Source organism: Canis lupus, chromosome 8 (assembly GCF_003254725.2).
Source record: "Canis lupus dingo isolate Sandy chromosome 8, ASM325472v2, whole genome shotgun sequence".
In the NCBI taxonomy this organism is placed as follows: domain Eukaryota; kingdom Metazoa; phylum Chordata; class Mammalia; order Carnivora; family Canidae; genus Canis; species Canis lupus.
Window position 1 is genome coordinate 40,812,647 of NC_064250.1, and position 19,694 is coordinate 40,832,340.

At 37.6% G+C, this 19,694-nt stretch overlaps 1 protein-coding gene and 1 pseudogene across 14 annotated transcripts in view; one reads left to right on the forward strand and one right to left on the reverse strand.

The window, feature by feature from the left end:
- GPHN (gephyrin) overlaps positions 1 to 19,694 on the forward strand; it is a 634,768-nt gene that overhangs the window by 137,779 nt on the left and 477,295 nt on the right. The window lies entirely within an intron of this gene.
- LOC112658235 (U4 spliceosomal RNA) lies at positions 10,620 to 10,748 on the reverse strand (annotated as a pseudogene).

Sequence of the window (19,694 nt, forward strand, 5' to 3'; positions counted from 1 at the left end):
TAAATTTTTACAAGAAACCAAATATTGGTGGATGTATAGTGGAGTCAAAATATGTTATGAAATATTTATTTGTATATTAAATGAAGAATACGTGAAGATTTTTTTAGGTATTTGAGAGAGTGCGAGCGAGAATGCATGAGCGGGGGGAGGGGCAGAAGGAGAAGCAGACTCCCTCCACTGAGCAGGGAGCCCAATGTCAGGCTTGATCTCAGGACGCTGAGATCATTACCTGGGTTGAAGACAGATGTTTAACCTGCTGAGCCACCCACGCTATCAATAAATGAATTAAAAAGAAAAGATATCTAAATACCTTTAAGAGATTGGTAGCTTGATTTAAGATAATTTGGAATGGTAGTCAACTTGTAAATCTGAATGAATTTGCTGTTACTTGTATTTTCTCAGTTCTGTCACATTGGAACTGTTGATAATGTGATACCAGAAGGTTAAGAATTGGCATCCCTGGGTGGTGCAGCGGTTTAGCGCCTGACTTTGGCCCAGGGTGCGATCCTGAAGACCTGGGATCGAATCCCACGTCGGGCTCCCGGTGCATGGATCTTGCTTCTCCCTCTGCCTATGTCTCTGCCTCTCTCTCTCTCTCTCTCTCTCCCTCTCTCTCTCTGTGTGACTATCATAAATAAATAAAAATTAAAAAAAAAAGAAGGTTAAGAATCATGATTTAATGTTCTGTGTATCAATCAGTTGTCCTTGGAGGGAGATAACCCAAATGTTATTTGGTCTTGGAGAAGAATTCATGATTGCAAATAGTTGGAAATGACCAAATAATGAAGAGAGGAGGGTTTTTAACTCTGGGCCTTCAGAGATTCTTTTGGAGTGGGTTGAAATTTACATTATTCAGTACAAAATGAATTGGAGAAACGCTCCTTCGAAGATGATTTGGGATTTGCATGTTTCAGTGACTTTTATCTTAAAGGAATCCATACTGATGATCATTGTCCTTTTGGGGGGAGAGATATTTAAGAAAAGCCAGATATTCACAAAATTTTGAAAAGCAGAATTATAATATTCTTGAAAATATGCAATAATGATATGCATGATATTCAAAGAAACTTTGTGGAAGTTCTAGTATTTAAAAAAAAATAAAACTCCCTACATGTTTCTGATGCACATTATGATTTAGAGAACATTGTACCTTGCTACACTATTAAGTTGATTACAGTAAATATGACTCTTAAGTTTTTATTTTTTTTTTTTAATTTTTTTTTATTGGTGTTCAATTTACTAACATACAGAATAACACCCAGTGCCCGTCGCCCATTCACTCCCACCCCCCGCCCTCCTCCCCTTCTACCACCCCTAGTTCGTTTCCCAGAGTTAGCAGTCTTTACGTTCTGTCTCCCTTTCTGATATTTCCCACACATTTCTTCTCCCTTCCCTTATTTTCCCTTTCACTATTATTTATATTCCCCAAATGAATGAGAACATATAATGTTTGTCCTTCTCCGACTGACTTACTTCACTCAGCATAATACCCTCCAGTTCCATCCACGTTGAAGCAAATGGTGGGTATTTGTCATTTCTAATAGCTGAGTAATATTCCATTGTATACATAAACCACATCTTCTTTATCCATTCATCTTTCGTTGGACACCGAGGCTCCTTCCACAGTTTGGCTATAGTGGCCATTGCTGCTAGAAACATCGGGGTGCAGGTGTCCCGGCGTTTCATTGCATTTGTATCTTTGGGGTAAATCCCCAACAGTGCAATTGCTGGGTCGTAGGGCAGGTATATTTTTAACTGTTTGAGGAACCTCCACACAGTTTTCCAGAGTGGCTGCACCAGTTCACATTCCCACCAACAGTGTAGGAGGGTTCCCTTTTCTCTGCATCCTCTCCAACATTTGTTGTTTCCTGCCTTGTTAATTTTCCCCATTCTCACTGGTGTGAGGTGGTATCTCATTGTAGTTTTGATTTGTATTTCCCTGATGGCAAGTGATGCAGAGCATTTTCTCATGTGCATGTTGGCCATGTCTATGTCTTCCTCTGTGAGATTTCTGTTCATGTCTTTTGCCCATTTCATGATTGGATTGTTTGTTTCTTTGGTGTTGAGTTTAATAAGTTCTTTATAGATCTTGGAAACTAGCCCTTTATCTGATATGTCATTTGCAAATATCTTCTCCCATTCTGTAGGTTGTCTTTTAGTTTTGTTGACTGTATCCTTTGCTGTGCAAAAGCTTCTTATCTTGATGAAGTCCCAATAGTTCATTTTTGCTTTTGTTTCTTTTGCCTTTGTGGATGTATCTTGCAAGAAGTTACTATGGCCGAGTTCAAAAAGGGTGTTGCCTGTGTTCTTCTCTAGGATTTTGATGGAATCTTGTCTCACATTTAGATCTTTCATCCATTTTGAGTTTATCTTTGTGTATGGTGAAAGAGAGTGGTCTAGTTTCATTCTTCTGCATGTGGATGTCCAATTTTCCCAGCACCATTTATTGAAGAGACTGTCTTTCTTCCAATGGATAGTCTTTCCTCCTTTATCGAATATTAGTTGCCCATAAAGTTCAGGGTCCACTTCTGGATTCTCTATTCTGTTCCACTATCTATGTGTCTGTTTTTGTGCCAGTACCACACTGTCTTGATGACCACAGCTTTGTAGTACAACCTGAAATCTGGCATTGTGATGCCCCCAGATATGGTTTTCTTTTTTAAAATTCCCCTGGCTATTCGGGGTCTTTTCTGATTCCACACAAATCTTAAAATAATTTGTTCTAACTCTCTGAAGAAAGTCCATGGTATTTTGATAGGGATTGCATTAAACGTGTATATTGCCCTGGGTAACATTGACATTTTCACAATATTACTTCTGCCAATCCATGAGCATGGAATATTTTTCCATCTCTTTGTGTCTTCCTCAATTTCTTTCAGAAGTGTTCTATAGTTTTGAGGGTATAGATCCTTTACATCTTTGGTGAGGTTTATTCCTAGGTATCTTATGCTTTTGGGTGCAATTGTAAATGGGATTGACTCCTTAATTTCTCTTTCTTCAGTCTCATTGTTAGTGTATAGAAATGCCACTGACTTCTGGGCATTGATTTTGTATCCTGCCACGCTACCGAATTGCTGTATGAGTTCTAGCAATCTTGGGGTGGAGACTTTTGGGTTTTCTATGTAGAGTATCATGTCATTGGCGAAGAGAGAGAGTTTGACTTCTTCTTTGCCAATTTGAATGCCTTTAATGTCTTTTTGTTGTCTGATTGCTGAGGCTAGGACTTCCAGTACTATGTTGAATAGCAGTGGTGAGAGTGGACATCCCTGTCTTGTTCCTGATCTTAGGGGAAAGGCTCCCAGTGCTTCCCCATTGAGAATGATATTTGCTGTGGGCTTTTCATAGATGGCTTTTAAGATGTCGAGGAATGTTCCCTCTATCCCTACACTCTGAAGAGTTTTAATCAGGAATGGATGCTGTATTTTGTCAAATGCTTTCTCTGCATCCAATGAGAGGATCATATGGTTCTTGGTTTTTCTCTTGCTGATATGATGAATCACATTGATTGTTTTACGGGTGTTGAACCAGCCTTGTGTCCCAGGGATAAATCCTACTTGGTCATGGTGAATAATTTTCTTAATGTACTGTTGGATCCTATTGGCCAGTATCTTATTGAGAATTTTTGCATCCATGTTCATCAGGGATATTGGTCTGTAATTCTCCTTTTTGGCGGGGTCTTTGTCTGGCTTTGGAATTAAGGTGATGCTGGCTTCATAGAAGGAATTTGGAAGTATTCCATCTCTTTCTATCTTTCCATACAGCTTTAGGAGAATAGGTATGATTTCTTCTTTAAACGTTTGATAAAATTCTCCTGGGAAGCCATCTGGCCCTGGACTCTTGTGTCTTGGGAGGTTTTTGATGACTGCTTCAATTTCCTCCCTGGTTATTGGCCTGTTCAGGTTTTCTATTTCTTCCTGTTCCAGTTTTGGTAGTTTGTGGCTTTCCAGGAATGCGTCCATTTCTTCTAGATTGCCTAATTTATTGGCGTATAGCTGTTCATAATATGTTTTTAAAATCGTTTGTATTTCCTTGGTATTGGTAGTGATCTCTCCTTTCTCATTCATGATTTTATTAATTTGAGTCTTCTCTCTCTTCTTTTTAATAAGGCTGGCTAATGGTTTATCTATCTTATTAATTCTTTCAAAGAACCAACTCCTGGTTCTGTTGATCTGTTCCACAGTTCTTCTGGTCTCAATTTCGTTGAGTTCTGCTCGAATCTTTATTAACTCCCTTCTTCTCTTGGGTGTAGGATCTATTTGCTGTTTTTTCTCTAGCTCCTTTATGTGTAAGGTTAGCTTTTGTATTTGAGTTCTTTCCAGTTTTTGAATGGATGCTTGTATTGCGATGTATTTCCCCCTTAGGACTGCTTTTGCTGCATCCCAAAGATTTTGAACGGTTGTATCTTCATTCTCATTAGTTTCCATGAATCTTTTTAATTCTTCCTTAATTTCCTGGTTGACCCTTTTATCTTTTAGCAGGATGGTCCTTAACCTCCATGTGTTTGAGGTCCTTCCAAACTTCTTGTTGTGATTTAGTTCTAATTTCAAGGCATTATGGTCCGAGAATATGCAGGGGACAATCCCAATCTTTTGGTATCGGTTCAGACCTGATTTGTGACCCAATATGTGGTCTATTCTGGAGAAAGTTCCATGTGCGCTTGAGAAGAATGTGTATTCAGTTGAGTTTGGATGTAAAGTTCTGTAGATATCTGTGAAATCCATCTGGTCCAGTGTATCATTTAAAGCTCTCGTTTCTTTGGAGATGTTTTGCTTAGAAGACCTATCGAGTATAGAAAGAGCTAGATTGAAGTCACCAAGTATAAGTGTATTATTATCTAAGTATTTCTTCACTTTGGTTAATAATTGATTTATATATTTGGCAGCTCCCACATTCGGAGCATATATATTGAGGATTGTTAAGTCCTCTTGTTGAATAGATCCTTTAAGTATGATATAGTGTCCCTCTTCATCTCTCACTACAGTCTTTGGGGTAAATTTTAGTTTATCTGATATAAGGATGGCTACCCCTGCTTTCTTTTGAGGACCATTCGAATGGTAAATGGTTCTCCAACCTTTTATTTTCAGGCTGTAGGTGTCCTTCTGTCTAAAATGAGTCTCTTGTAGACAGCAAATAGATGGGTCCTGCTTTTTTATCCAGTCTGAAACCCTGCGCCTTTTGATGGGGTCATTAAGCCCGTTCACATTCAGAGTTACTATTGAGAGATATGAGTTTAGTGTCATCATGATATCTATTCAGTCTTTGTTTTTGTGGACTGTTCCACTGAACTTCTTCTTAAAGGGGAATTTTAAGAGGCCCCCTTAAAATTTCTTGCAGAGCTGGTTTGGAGGTCACATATTCTTTCAGTTGCTGCCTGTCTTGGAAGCTCTTTATCTCTCCTTCCATTCTGAATGAGAGCCTTGCTGGATAAAGTATTCTTGGTTGCATGTTTTTCTCATTTAGGACCCTGAGTATATCCTGACAGCCCTTTCTGGCCTGCCAGGTCTCTGTGGAGAGGTCTGCTGTTACCCTAATACTCCTCCCCATAAAAGTCAGGGATTTCTTGTCTCTTGCTGCTTTAAGGATCTTCTCCTTATCTTTGGAATTTGCAAGCTTCACAATTAAATGTCGAGGTGTTGAACGGTTTTTATTGATTTTAGGGGGGGATCTCTCTATTTCCTGGATCTGAATGCCTGTTTCCCTTCCCAGATTAGGAAAGTTTTCAGCTAGAATTTGTTCAAATACATATTCTGGCCCTCTGTCCCTTTCGGCGCCCTCGGGAACCCCAATTAAACGTAGGTTTTTCTTCCTCAGGCTGTCGTTTATTTCCCTTAATCTATCTTCATGGTCTTTTAATTGTTTGTCTCTTTTTTCCTCAGTTTCCCTCTTTGCTATCAACTTGTCTTCTAGGTCACTCACTCGTTCTTCCACCTCGTTAACCCTCGTCGTTAGGACTTCTAGTTTGGATTGCATCTCATTCAATTGATTTTTAATTTCTGCCTGACTAGCTCTAAATTCTGCAGTCATGAAGTCTCTTGAGTCCTTTATACTTTTTTCTAGAGCCACCAGTAGCTGTATAATAGTGCCTCTGAATTGGCTTTCTGACATTGAATTGTAATCCAGATTTTGTAACTCTGTGGGAGAGAGGACTGTTTCTGATTCTTTCTTTTGAGGTGAGGTTTTCCTTCTAGTCATTTTGCTCAGTGCAGAGTGGCCAAAAGCAAGTTGTATTGGGAAAAAGAGAAAAAGAGAGGAGAGAAAGAAGGAAAGAAAAGAGAAAGAGAAAAGAAAAGGGAAGAAAAAGAAAAAAAAAACGAAAAAAAAAAAAAAAAGAAGAAAAAGAAAGAAAAAGAAAGGAGAAAAAAAGGGGGTGGGGGAAGGAAACAAATCAAAAAGCAAAACAAAATAAAAACAAAAACAAAAACAAAAACAAACAAACAAAAAAAGAACCACCGGGGAGTATCTTCTGATTCTGTGTACTTTAAGTCCCTTGGCTTCTCCTGGAAGTTGTCAGTCTAGCTGGTGTTCTGGGGGAGGGGCCTGTTGTGCTGATTTTCAGGTGTTAGCAGTTGGGGGAGCTGCTGTGCCCCTGCCTGGTGCAGGGCTCAGTGGGGGTTGTTTACCCCGTGAGGCCGCAGGAGGAACAGCCCCAGTGGCGGGGCAGCTCTGTAAACCTGGATTCAGCTCCGGCAGGAACTCCGTCTGCAGGGCCTGGAGGCTCCGGGGCGGGGCCGCTGATCTGCTCAGCTGGGGCAGGAGCGTCCTTGCTGTCCTGGGGCCTCCCGGCCTCTGCCTGTCCCGGGGGAGGCGGGATCCTGGGCTGTGTCCCGGCGCCCTGTGCTCCGGAGCCTGCGCTGTTGGATTCGCGCTCCCGGGCCGCGCAACCCCCTCCGCGGAGCCGCCGCCCGAGCCCCTTTAGCTGCTCCGGGTCCCGCCGGGTCCCGCCGTGCGCGCTGCAGCCCTTAGGGAGCTCGGCGCACTCTCCTGGGCGCGCAGTTGCTCTGTTACTGTCCCCGGGAGCCCGAGGGCATCCTCGCCCTCCTGGGTCCTGCTCCAACTCCTCGCGAGCCCCTTTCCGCCCGGGAAGGTCGGTGCAGCTCCTGCGTCTCCGGGACGGGGCTCTCCTGTCCTGGGGACACTCGCCCAGGCCTCAGCCCGGCTCCTCGCGGGGCCCCTCCCCCTTGGAGGCCTTTGTTTCTTTATTTCTTTTTCCCCGTCTTCCTACCTTGATAGAAGCGCGAACTCTTCTCACTGTAGCATTCCAGCTGGTCTCTCTTTAAATCTCAGGCCGAATTCATAGATTTTCAGGATAATTTGAAGGTTTTCTAGGTAGTTTGGTGGAGACAGGTGATTTGGAGACCCTACTCTTCCGCCATCTTGCTCCTCCTCCTCTGACTCTTAAGTTTTTAGAGTATAGTGATGTACATTATGATTTAGAGAACATTGTAGCTTGCTACACTATTAAGTTGATTACAGCAAATATGACTCTTAAGTTTTTAGAATATAGTGTATCACTGGGACATTTTCCCAGAGGATCTTCTTGTGATTGATCATTTTACTCTATTGCTTGATATCTGTGAGATTTGTCTTTAAGAAGAGATGGAGGTGAATTCTTGCTGAGCCTTCAGTACCTATTTAAGAAAGCTCCTAACTGCTTAAAATGTTTTGCAAGTTAGGTTTTGTTTTGTTTTGTTTGTATTCAGAAGTCTTTGGACTGGTTTCTTTTCTATGTGAACTGACAGTAGGTGGAGCTTTTTATTTATTTATTATAAATTATAATCTATTAAGTTCTGCAAATTATAAGCAGATTAACACACACACATACACACAGGATAGTTATTATGACAGGCACCCAGTAAACTTTAGTGCAAGTGAGTTCTAGACTTATCTCTGGAAATCAAGACAAAGTGGGGACAAAAAATATGTTCTGTAGATCTCATTATCTGATCAAAAGAATCACATCAGTTTTTTAGGAGAGTCAAACGTCTCAAAAAAAGTTCATGAGTAATATTTAATATGAAACATTTTATTTTATTTTATTTTATTTATTTAAAATTTTTTTTTAAATTTATTTATGATAGTCACACAGAGAGAGAGAGAGAGGCAGAGACACAGGCAGAGGGAGAAGCAGGCTCCATGCACCCGGAGCCTGACGTGGGATTCGATCCCGGGTCTCCAGATCGCGCCCTGGGCCAAAGGCAGGTGCCCAACCGCTGCGCCACCCAGGGATCCCTAATATGAAACATTTTATAAAGCCTAATAAAAAGTAAATTTAGGTATGCATTTTTTTAAATTTCTTTTTATTGGAGTTCAATTTGCCAACATATAGCATAACACCCAGTGCGCATCCCATCAAGTGCCCCCCTCAGTGCCTATCACCCAGTCACCCCAACCCCCACCCACCTCCATTTCCACCACCTCTTGTTCATTTCCCAGAGTTAGGAGTCTCTCATGTTCTGTCACCCTCTCTGTTATTTCCCACTCATTTTCTCTCCTTTCCCCTTTATTCCCTTTCACTATTTTTTATATTAAGTATGGATTTTTTAAAAAGATTTATTTATTTATTCATGAGAGATACACAGAGAGAGGGGCAGAGACATTGGCAGAGGGAGAAGCAGGCTTCTTGCAGGGAACCTGATGTGGGACTCGATCCTGGATCCTGACATCTCCCCACCCCCCCAAGCCGAAGGCAGACGCTCAGCTGCTGAGCCAAGCAGACCCCCTAATTATGGATTTATAAAAAATATGTAAATTTTTTTATCACTTTTACTACTATGCTTTTGTAAGATGAGCAGCAGAGGTTTTTCTTGAGAAAGATTTGAATTTTTTTAAATTTTAAAAAATATTTATTTGAGAGAGAGAGCAGGCAGAAGGGTAGAAGGAGTTGACAAGGAAGAGAGAGTCTCCATAGACTCCCCACTGTGCATGGAGCCTGATGTGGTGCTCGATCCCAAGACCCTGAGATCATGACCTGAGCCGAAACCAAGAATCGGGCGCTTAATCAACTGAGCCAACCAAGTGCCCCTTGAATATTTCTAAATACATGCAGACATATTTGACCTGAAAAGAGACAGTTTTGCCTAAGAAAGAGTAAACTTGTTTTTTGAAGTATTATAAAATATGGCAATGTATATACAGTTTATGAATATTGTCCAGTGAATTTTCACAGAGAAGGACACTGTTGTAACCAGTATTTATTTATTTATTTATTTATTTATTTATTTATTTATTTATTTATTTATAAGATTTTATTTATTCATTCATGAGAGACATAGAGATTGAGAGGCAGAGACACAGGCAGAGGGAGAAGCAGGCTCCATGCAGGGAGCCCGATGCGGGACTGGATCCTGGGACTCCAGGATCACTCCCAGGGCGGAAATTAGGCACTAAACTGCTGAGCCACCTAGGTGTCCCTGTAACCAGTATTTAGATTATGAAATAGAAAATTAAATTCATATATCCTCTTGTGTCCCATCCAGTTTCTCCCCTACTCTAAGACATATTGCTATTCTGACTTCTAACAGGAAATTTTATTGTTTGTTGTTTGTTTTTGAATTTTATATAAATAGACTTATACGGTGTTATTGTGTCTGGCTGCTTTCACTCAACTTTCTTTTGCCAGGTTCATTCATATTCTTCATGTTTTAGTATTCCATTGTGTGAATATACCACAATTTGTTTAAGTTGGTCAGCTTGTATTTACTTTACTAATAGTGCCAAAAGTCCCTTATTTTTATGTACTTTTCAATTTGTCCATCTGTCCTTTTCTGTATCTGTCAATTCATCTTACTTACATATTTTGAATTTGCAGATATCAGTTGACTTAGACCTAATACCTTAGGCATGTATATCTTTAATTATAATTTTAAGATTTGTTTCAAGTTTTGGTATTTTCGGAGATAAATTTTACAAATAGTGAAGTACAAAAATTGAAACATATCATTTGATGAGTTTTGAGAAATGCATTCATCTATGTAATCTAACTCCTTTCCTTTTAAGAAACATTATTATCACCCCTGAAAGCTTCCTTCATTCCTTTTTCTCAGTTAGTCCCTGCTCTTACCCCTTGAAGTCAACCATTATTATGATTTTTTTCACCTTTTACTGGTTTTATGAAAGTATAACTTCATATAAATGGACTCAGACCATATGTACTCTTTTGGGCAAGACTTTTCTCACTCAGCTTAATGTCTTTAAAATTCATTAATGTTCCATGTATCCTTTCTTTTATTGTTGAATGGTGTTTCCATTATAGACTATAGCACAGTTTTTAATCAATTATCTTCTTTAAAAATTTTTTCTTTTAGAGATAGTGAGCAAGAGTGAGCAGGTAGTACAGAGGGAAAAGGAGAGGGAAAGAATTCTAAGCAGTCTCCACACCTAGCATGGAGCCCAACGTGGGGCTCGATATCAGAACTCTGAGATCATGACCTGAGCTGAAATCAAGAGTTGGTTGCTTAACCGACTGAGCCACCCAGGCACCCCTAACCCATTCTCTTATTGATGGACCGCCTGGACTTTAGTTTGGTTTATTATGAATAAAAGTATTATAGTAATTTTTATACATGCTTTCTTGGGCATATACTTTGATTTCTTTTGGGTTAATACTTACAAGTAGAATTACTGTACTCATGTTCAGTTTTATAATAATCCTTTTGCAAGATGGCTTTACCATTGGGAGAAATTTTCAATAGCAATAATTGCGCCTCAGATAAACCTCATTGGCTATGATACTGCCATTGCGCAAAGCAACAAGGTATGCGTGTTCTAGTTGTTTTGCAAACTGGTCAGCATTTGGTTTTACCAGTCTTCTTTATTTTAGCCATTCTGTTTGGTTTGTGGTAGTATTGAATTATAGTTTTAATTTGTATTTCTCTGATGATTAATGATGTTGACCCATCATGTGTCTCTTCCCCTCCTCCCCATGGATTTATTGGTTGTTTGTGTAGCTTCATTTGTGAAGTATATGTTCATATTTTTTACTTAGTTCTTTTATTTATAAGAGTTCCTTCTATATTCTACGTCCTTTATCAGATATATGATTTGCAAATATTTTCTCCCGATTTGTGATTTGCCTTCATTGTATTCTTTTGAAGCTCAGTGTTAAATTTTGGTTGTCTGTTTTATGAACTTTTTTCTTTTACAACTGTACTTTTTTGTGTCCCTTCTACAATTGTTACCTAAAAGTTGCAAAGACATTTTAACATGGTTAAAATGGTTTAAAATGATTAAAATGGTTTATGGTTTTCTTTCTTTACTTAAATTCAGTTTGCCAGCATATAGTATAACACCCAGTGCTCATAACATCACAGGCCTTTCTATTTAGACCTATGACTCATTATTACCATTATTATTTTTAATCCAAGATTTAATGAAAGGCCATATATTCTTTTAGTTGTCAAATTCTTTAGTCTCCTTTAAAATAGAACAGTTCCTCCTCTTTTTTTTATTATTGAGGTAAAATTTGCATACAATGTTACCTTAGTTTTAGGAATAAAACATTAATTTGACTGTTTAGTACATAACCCAAGTGATCACCGCAATAAGTGTAGTTCATCTGCCACTATGCAACATTATTGCAGTATTATTGACTATATTCCCTATGCTGTACTGTTCAACTCTGTGATTTATTTATTTTATAACTGGAAGTTTGTACCTCTTAATCCCCTTTATCTAGTTCATCTATTCCCCACCCAACTTCCCTCTGGCAACCACCAGTTTGTTCTCTGTGTTTAAGGGTCTGTTTTGTCTCTTTGTTTTGTTTTTTTTAAATTCCATGTATAATGAAATTAGATAGCCTTTGGCTTTCTCTGACTTCTTTTTTCCCCTTTTTTCCAAGTTTTTATTTAAATTTCAGGGATCCCTGGATGGCTCAGCGGTTTGGCGCCTGCCTTCAGCTCAGGGCGTGATCCTGGAGTCCCGGGATCGAGTCCCACATCGGGCTCCCTGCATGGAGCCTGCTTCTCCCTCTGCCTGTATCTCTGCCTCTCTCTCTCTCTCTCTCTCTCTCTCTCTCTCTCTCTGTGTCTCTCATGAATAAATAAAATCTTTAAAAAAAATAAATTTCAGCTATTTAACATATAGTATAATATTAATTTCAGGAGTTGAATTTAGTGGTTCCTCACTTACATATAACACTCAGTACTCATCACAAATGCCCTCCTTAATACCCATTTAATCACCCATTTAATCCACCCACTGCCTGCCTCTTCTCCAGCAACCCTCTGTTTTTTCTCTATTGTTAAGAATCTGTTTTATGGTTTTCCTCTTTCTCTATCATTTTCCCCAATGTTCATCTGTTTGGTTTCTTGAATTCCACATGTGAATTAAATCATATGATATTTGTATTTCTTTGACTGACTGACTGACTTCGTTCAGCATAGTATACTCTAGCTCCCTTCCTGTTGTTGCAAATGGCAAGGTTTCATTCGTTTTGATGGCTAAGTAATATTCTATTGTGTTTATATACCACATCTTTATTCATTTATAAGCTGATGGACATTTGGGCTGTTCCCATATGCTGTGCTAAACATTGAGGTACATGTGTCTTTTCAAGTTAGTATTTTTATATCCTTTGGGTAAATACCTTGTAGTGCAATTGCCTGATCTTAGATTAGTTCTATATTTAACTTGAGGGATCTACATACTGTGTTCTAGAATGGCTGTACCAGTTTACATTCCCACCAGTAGTGTAAGAGGGTTCTCCTCTCCCTGAATCCTTGCCAACATCTGTTGTTTCTTATATTGATAGTTTTAACCATTCTGACAGGTGTGTGGTGATATCTCATTGTAGTTTTGATTTGTATTTTCCTGGTGATAAGTGATGTTGAACGTCTTTTCTGGTCTATTAGCCATCTGTGTGTCTTTGGAAAAATTACTATTCATGTCTTCTGCCCATTTCTTAACTGAATTATTTGTTTTTTGGTTGTTGAGTTTGATGAATTCTCCATAGATTTTAGATACTAAACCTTTATCATGTTGTCATTTGCAGATATCTTATCTCATTCCATTTCAAATTATTCATGAATTATTTCTGGGGTAATGTTTTAATGTCAGTTCCTTTACAACCTTTCATCCAGTGTTTTATCATCCATTTACAATTACTTCCTGTATCAGTTTTTACTTTGAAGGTTGGTAACTGATAATTTTCTAATTCTATTATTGTTTCTACAGTTCCTCTATAAGGAAGAAATTTTTGTTTTGCCCCATTTCTCCTTTATCTGTGTTTAGTCATGAGTGTTTCTTTTTTAAAATTACAGGTTTCATAATCTGTTATATCATTGTTTATTCTGATTTCTAAATTATTCAAAATCAGTGCACAGCAGTCCTTCAGGTTGACTTCTATATCATTTTGATATGTTCTTTGTTGTGTTTGAGCATTTTTAATCTTTATCTCACAAGGTGATATTTTGGTTTCACTTGTTTTTCTGCTATAGGCCTGGAATTAGACATTTCTTCAGGGTAGTAGATGTCATTTTTACTGAGCATAGAGCCCTTGGCATTTTCAGTAGACACAGTAAAAAGAAAATTAAAAATTATGAAAATCATGAATTCATACTGAAACCTAAAATACAGTTCAGAGTCACATGGTTTTTCTTTTGTTACTTCTTCTATATTTGCATCTCCATTCTTCACAGAGACTCCTGGCTCTCACTTTTTTCTTTTGTTTTGTACTGGTAGGCTATTAATTTGAGTTATGGCTAGCTTAGTGTCTGTATTCTTATCTTTTCATCATCATTTGATATAATGTTTTGAATATACAACATTAAAATGGTTCAAATATTAAGACTATATCTAAAATTACACTTAGAGACCTCTCAATCTTTTCCCTATCAATTCTACCCTGTTATTTTACATTCTGTGTAAGGATCCAATTTCATTTTTTGGTTAATCTTTCATATGTTTCTTTTTCTCAGGAGTAAACAGATTCTTAGGGATTATCTATACTTATCTTTCTTTTTATTTGAAAGTAACATCAATAACCTTTTGCAGCTTGCTTATTTCACATATTCCTATTTCCTGGAAATCACTCTGATCACTTTATGGAGAACTTTCATGTATTTTACAGCTGCATAATATTCTGTTGTGTGGAAGTATCACAATTAATTTAACCAGTGTTTTATATGTGAATATAAGCATTTAGTGTTTTGTACTCCCAGTATTTTGCATTTTTAAATAAGTGAATATATATATTCACTTATTTAAAACATATATATACATATATATGCTTTTCTATTGTTGGAAGTATATCTTTTTTGTGCTTTCCCAGAGCAGGATTATTGAATCAAATGACAGATCCTCATAAACTCTTGTTATATATGGTTAAATCCTCCATCATAAGAATTGTAACATTCTGTATTCTCACCTGCAGTGTAGGAGAGTAAATTCATTCTTACAGCCTATGGAGCAAAGTAACATTGCCAAGCATAACCAGTTTGTTAGATGAATGGCAGTATCCCAATTTAGCTTTAATTTGCATCATCTTTTTTAAGTGAAGTTAAACATTATTTCATATATTAAGGTGGTATTGAATATCTTATTCTAAACACTCTGGTCAGGACGCCTGAGCGGGGTCTGCCTTCGGTTTGGGGCATGATCCTGGAGTGCAGGGATTGAGTCCCACATCGGGGTCCCTGCATAGAGCCTGCTTCACCCTCTGCCTATGTCTCTGCCTCTCTCTGTGTCTCATGAATAAATAAATAAAAATCTTAAAAAAAAAACACCTGGTCATGTTTTATTTTTTTTCTTTTTGATTTTTAAGGGTAATTGAAACGGATATTAGCACTTAATCTAGAATCTATTTAAAATAATTTTTTCTGATTTGTTATTTTTTTTTCTTTTTGTATCAGTTCCTGGAATACTTTAGCTTCACAAAAGTTTCTTTTTTTTTTTTTTTTAAGATTTTACTTATTTATTCATGAGAAACACACAGAGAGAGAGAGAGAGAGAGAGAGAGAGAGAGAGAGAGGCAGAGAGGCAGAGGGAGAAGCAGGCTCCCTGTGGGGAGCCCAACGTGGGACTCGATCCCGGGACCCCAGGACCCACGTCCTGGGCCTAAGGCAGGCGCCAAATGCTGAGCCACCCAAGGATCTCTGTCTTTTTGTTTCTTTTTAAAACTAGTTGAATATATTGATCTTTTATTGCCTCTGGATTTTTTTTTTTTTTTAATTTATGATAGTCACACAGAGAGAGAGAGAGAGAGAGAGAGAGGCAGAGACATAGGCAGAGGGAGAAGCGGGCTCCATGCACCAGGAGCCTGACGTGGGATTCGATCCCGGGTCTCCAGGATCGCGCCCTGGGCCAAAGGCAAGCGCTAAACCGCTGCGCCACCCAGGGATCCCTGCCTCTGGATTTTGAAATATCTTTATAGAACTTCTGATTCCCGGGGTATAAAGGAATTCATCTTTGTATTTTAACAGCTTTGTTGATGTATAATTTACACATCATAAAATTCATTTAGAGTGCATTTTAGTACATACAGTAGTCTTTAGTATATTCAGTGTTGAGTAGATAACAAAGTTACTGTACCATTACCACTATCATTTTTAGATTATTTTCACACTCAGAAGAAAAACTTTGTACTCATTAACAGTAGCCCCTATTTCCCCTCCTCTTCTTAAGCCATAGTCAATTCTTCATCTACATTCTGTCTTTGTATATTTGCCTACGCCGGACTTTGCATATAATGGAATCAATATAATATGTGGCCTTTCTGCGTTGACTTCTTTCACTTATGTAATCTTTTCAAGGTTCATCCATGTTGTATCATTTATCATTTATCATGTATCATTTATTTTATTGCTAAATAATAATTTATATATTTTATGTCATATATCATACTTTGTTTATTCATTCATCAGTTGATGAATGAAATTATTTCTATTTTTTGGTCATTTTGAATAATACTGCTATGAATATTACATAGATGTTTTTGCATATACATATGCAAATATATTTTCATTTCTGTTGAGTGTATACCTGGGTGTGTAATTACTGGGTTATATGGTGATACTAACTTTCTGAGGCACTACTAATTTGTTTTCCAAAATGGCTGCATGTTTTGAGATTTCCACCAGCAATGTATGAGGATTCTAAATTCTCCACATTCTCACTGACACTTATCTGATTTTTTAATTGTAGTCATTCTAATTGCTCTACAATTTTATTTTATTGTAGTTGTGATTTTCATTTTCTTGATGATGATGGGCATGTTTTCATGTATAACTGGCTCATCATCCTTTAGTCATTGTTTAATTGTGTTGTCTTTTTAAACTTTTTGTTTTGAATTCTAGTTTAGTTAACATACAGTGTTCTATTAGTTTCAGTTGTACAGTAGAGAGATTCAGCAATTCCATACATCATTTGGGTTGTCTTTTTATTGTTGAATTGTAAGATTATATTTTCTGGATATTACTTCATCAGATATATGATTTCCAGATATTGTCTCACATTCTCTGAATTTGTACTTTCACTTTCTTGGTGTTATACAAAGCATGAAATTTTTAAGATTTTTGAGATAACTAATTTATCTATTCTTTTGTTGCTTTTGGATATGTCTAAGAAACCATTACCTAATCCAAAGTCGCAAAGATTTACTTTCGTGTTATTTTTCAAGAGTTTTTTAGTTTTAGCTTCCCATGTTAAGTTTTTTTTTAACCATTTTGAGTTAATTTTTGTGTGTAGTGTAAGGTAGTAATCTGCCTTTTTGCTTGTGGACATCCAGTTGTCATATTAACATCTGTTGAAAATATTCTTTTCTCTATTGAATTGTCTTGGCACCTTTATTTAAGATTGACATTAACTGTCAGGGTTTATTTCTGTACTTTAATTCTATTTATCTGTATGTCTGTATTCCTGTCGGCATCCTTACCTTTTGCTTATCAGTAGGAAAAGAAATTGCTTACTAGTGATTCAGAAAGGAGGAGGAGAAACATGGTGGTATACCCAATGATGATGCCACTTCCTCGTGGGATCAAGGTGGCCCTAGAGAATTTATATTCTCCCCTTCTCTATTCCAGAAGTCTGTAGCCCTATGGTAAGGCCTCTCTGGCCCAGCATTGCCCATGACTGAGGGGATGCTTTTCTAATTCTGAGTTTTTTCCAGTTTGGGCCAAATAGAAACAAAGCTGCTGTGAACTTCTGAGTACAAATTTTGATGTGAGGGGGAACCCTGTGTGACTCAGCAGTTTGGCGCCTGCCTTGGGCCCAGGGCATGATCCTGGAGTCCTGGGATCGAGTCCCACGTCGGGCTCCTTGCATGGAGCCTGCTTCTCCCTCTGCCTCTGTCTCTCTCTCTCTCTCTCTCTCTTTCTGTGTCTCTCATGAATGAATAAATAAAATCTTAAAAAAAAAAAGTTTTGATGTGAGCAGTCTTTATTTCTCTGGTATAAATGGTCAGGAGTGCAGTTTCTAGGTTGCATATGAATGTTATATACTTAGTTCTTAAAGTAACTGCCAGACCATATTACTGAATGCTATACAGTTGTATGTTCCCATTAGCTAAGTAGGAGTGACTCAGTTCCTTTACAACCTCACAAGCATTTTTGTCGTTATTTTTTATTCTAGTTTTCTAATAATTGTGTAATACCATCTTTTCATCTTTAGCCATTAGGAAATGTAATGATGTTGAACACATTTTCCATATGTGTATCCTCTTGTGTGAAATGTCTTTTCATGTTTTGTGTCCATTTTACTGTTAAAATATTTCATTTTTTCCTGTTGAAGTTTGAGAGTTCTTTATGTATTTCAGATACCAGTCTTTTGCTGGATATGTTGTTTGCAAATATTTTCTTTCTTTTTATAATTTTTGTTTTCTCCTTCCTAATAGGATTTTTCATACAGTAGTTTTCTTGTTTTTTGTTTTTGTTTTTGTTTGTTTTGTTTTGGGAGGGGGAGAAAAAAAAAGAGGGGCATAGGGAGAGAGAGAAAGAATCTTTTTTTTTTTTTTTAAGATTTTATTTATTTATTCATGAGAGAGAGACACACACACACACACACAGAGACAGGCAGAGGGAGAAGCAGGCTCCATGCAGGGAGCCCGATGTGGGACTCGATCCTGGGACTCCAGGACCACGCCCTGGGCCAAAGGCAGGCGCTAAACTCCTGAGCCACCCAGGGATCCCCAGAAAGAGAGAATCTTAAGCAGACTCCATGCCTGGTGTGGAGCCCAACACATGGTTTGGTCCCATAATCCTAAGCTCATGACTTGAGCTGAAATCAAGAGTCAGACACTTACTCAATTAAGTCACCAGATACCCCAACATAGAAGAAGTTCTTAATTTTGATGGAATATAGTTTATATTTTCCTTTATGGATGGTACTTTTTGTGTTAAACCTTAAGAATTTCTAGCCTGACCCTAAGATTTTCTCATTATTTTTTCTTTCTAAAGTTTGTATAGTTTTACATTTCACAATTAAATCCATGATCCATTTTGAGTTACTTTTTGCCTATGGATGTCCACCTGCTCCAGCACCATTCGTACAGGTCTGTCTTTCCTTCATTGAATTGCTTTTGCATTTTTGTCAAATCCGACTTGAGCATATTTGTGTTAGTCTGTTTCTGGGTCCTCTATTCTGATTCATTGATAGATGTGTTTATCCTTTTGTTAATACCAAACAGTTATTACTGTATATAAGTTTTGAAATTTAGAGGAATGATTTTTCCCATTTAGTTCTTTTAAAAAATATTTTTGGCTATTCTAATTCCTTTGCCTTTCCATATGAATTTTTGAATAATATTGTCTGTGTGTACACAAAACTCACTGAGATTGGGATAGGAAGCCTGCTAAATCTATGTATCAATTTGGGGAGAATTCGTGTCTTTACTGTGTTTAGTCTTTTAGTCCGTGAACAATGTGTGTTTTTCCATTTATTAGGTCTTAGATTTCTTTCACCAGAAATTTGTAATTTTCAGTATAGAAGTCTTATATACAGGATTTGTAGATATATATGTGTGTGAATTTGTTTTCTTTTGTACAGTTGTGAATGGTATTTTTTAAATTTCAAGATTCATGTTTGTTTTTTTTTTATTGAAGTTCGATTTGCCAACATGTAGTATAACATACAGTGTTCATCCCATCAAGTGCCGTCCTCAGTGCCTGTCACCCAGTTATCCCATCCCCCTGCCCGTCTTCCCTTCCACTACCTTCTGTTTGCCTCACAGAGTTAGGAGTCTCTCATGTTTTCCATGGCTAGTATATAGAATATCAATGGATTTTTATATGTTGATCTTATATCCCAAGATATTAATGAACTCATTTATCAGTTCAAATATCTTTGATATTTGTGTAAATATTAATGAAGTCATTAATCAGATCAAGTATCTTTGATATTTGTGTAAACTTTCTATGTTAATAATCCTGACACCTGCATGCAATAAAGGACAGTTTACTTCCTTCTTTCCAATTCTATATACGTTTTACTTTATTGCCTTCTTGCACTGGCTAAATATTCCATTATTTCACTGAATAAGAGTGATGAGAGCCAACATCTTTGTTTTGTCCCTGAACTTTAAGGGAAAGCATTCAGTCTTTTTACCATTAAGAATGATGTTAGCTGGGGGTGCATGGCTGGCTTAATCGATAGAACATGCAACTCTTAATCTTGGATTTTGAGCTCCATGTTGGGTGTAGAGATTACTTAAAAAAATAAAATCTTTTAAAAAAAAGTTAGATGAAGATTATTATAAATGCAGTTTA